Source organism: Phycodurus eques, chromosome 9 (genome assembly GCF_024500275.1).
Source record: "Phycodurus eques isolate BA_2022a chromosome 9, UOR_Pequ_1.1, whole genome shotgun sequence".
Taxonomy (NCBI): domain Eukaryota; kingdom Metazoa; phylum Chordata; class Actinopteri; order Syngnathiformes; family Syngnathidae; genus Phycodurus; species Phycodurus eques.
In genome coordinates, this window is record NC_084533.1 from 16,602,157 (window position 1) to 16,604,552 (window position 2,396).

Sequence of the window (2,396 nt, forward strand, 5' to 3'; positions counted from 1 at the left end):
CTGAAGATGAAAATGACTGCAAGGAGAAGAGTGAGGAGGTGGTGCAGGAGGTGAGCTGGGACGAGAAGGGCATGACGTGGGAGGTGTACGGGGCAGTGGTGGAAGTTGCGGTGCTGGGCTCGGCCATCCAGAAACACCTGGAGAAACAGGTGAAGAAGCAGAAGAGCCAGCCCTCGCTGCCTCCCCCTCCGCCCCTCAACCCCTCGGCCACACCGCTGGCCTACGAGGCGGCCCAGGGAGGGTCGGCCAGGTGCCGGGCAGGGAAGACGAGAGAGCGGGATGACAAAGTGGCCCGTAACAGAAGAAACCCATTTCGGCTTCTGATGGAGAACATGCAGCAGCCACATTGTTGCTCTCGAGCGCACACCACGGAGTAATTTATGAAAAAGTTCATGACTATCCATCAATCCATCTATTTTCTACCACTTACCATGTTCAGGGTCTTGAGTGAGCTGGAGACTACCCCAGGTGACTTTGGGGCAAAGGGTGGCAAGGGGACTGCAAGATACCTCATGCCTTGGCCGTGTATTTGGTGGACTTTCTTTCAAATGATAATTTGGAATAGCCAAAGTTGAACACAATCCATTCCATGATGCTGTCTGATTTTCAAGTTCTTCTAATTTAAAAAAAAAAAAAAAAAACATACACGACTCACAAAAACAAAAATCGGCTTTTGGGTCAAATTTCAGGATTAAACCAATCTTTACAGGTGAACTTAATTTGACCTGGAAGAGTCACAGAAAGACAAAGAAGTGGACTTCCTTCCAAAAGTAGTGGACAATTTTTAGATCAAACAACTGTTGTAAATTTTGTCAGTCAGCTTCTTTTTGGAAAACATTGAGCTTTGCAAAAAGTACGGAAACATTTGCAGTTGTGCATTCAATATTTTAGAGAAGGTCATATTATGTTCACCTGTAAAGGTTAGAGTACATTTTAAGTTAATCCTGAAACATCCCTGTCTTTTTGTGAGTAGTGTATAATATAACGTGGGTCTCTGATAGTATAGTGGTCCACACAATTGACTTTCATGTAGGCAGCATGGGATTTATTCTCGCTCAGTGATCTTGGGTGTGGAGTGAGTGTGAATTGTCTATTTATATGTGCCCTGTGACAAATCTGTGGTATGATTTGCGTTTTGCCCAAAGTCAGCGGCGATATACTCCAGCTTTGCTGCGGACAGGCTGAAACTTTCGCCATCATAAAACCTTTATTAATTCTACAGGCGATTTTTTTGAAGTACCATTTCAGCATTCTTAACTTTCATAAAATTGTTAAGAGATTTTAACTGCTACAGTATATGTACTGTAATGAATGGAGAGAGAACAATGTCACATGGTGTTTTATATTATGTTGCTGAAATTACTGCGTTTATGTGTTTCTCTCAGTAACAATCTAGGGCGTAGTCCGCCTTTCGTCTGAAGTGAGCTGTGATAGGTCCAGCTTCCCAAGCCCCTGAACAGGATAAGCGTTACAGAAAATGGATGGATGAATAGTGTCTGTCGGCAGGCACTGTAAGAAGACATTTTGAGCTACATGGTTGCTTTGCCAGTATTTGTACTGCATGTAATGTATGCTCAATTGTTGCTTGTGAAATCCTGTGAGCTAATGTTCTCAGCGCAGTAAAAATGTGCCGTTGGTTGGCAAGTTTTTCTGGTCATTTTCACGCTAGTCATTGCTATTAACCATTATGCTTACAGCATGCTATACATGCTATACGTTACATTCGCATCGGCTCCAAAATTGGGTTGAACTCCAAATTGTGCAACTTTTGGCGCGTTCAATTTAGGAGGCTCCACTGTATTATGTTAATGTAATTGTTGCTATTGCTGTTCTCCTTAAATACCCATGCCACACACTGCTATTTCTACTGTCGATTTATATAGCTGATTTTATTGATAAAGCTCATCATACATTGCAGATAAAAGCATGGCAGAAAGTTGCCACGTCAAACCAGCTGCATGGACGGAGCTGGAAAACAGAGTGACGGCCTAGCGCTAAATGAGTTTCATGCTGTTAAATGAGGGCAAGTTGTGTGTTGGGTGTGAACTTCAAATCTAAATGTTGTGTGAGAGACTTCCCAATGTCAGCGCAGGCTTTTGTGTAGTGCCTCGTACTCTGCTTTTCAATCTGGCGTTTGTTTTGTGCGAACGTAGATAAATGCATCAATCAGAGCACAAAAGCACAATCATGAACAGAAGTTAAGACTTCAGCCATGCGAGTCATTCTCGCAGCCAATTTTGCCATTTATACTTATTTAGTTGTAATTAAAAACGAAGCAATCTTATCTCTATCTTACATACTGTATCTTATGTTTGATATAGTTTGGTTTCAGAGTTGTTAGTCTGTGATATTGCTGTGCAGACAATTAGAGTTACATCCACATTTGAGTTCATTCA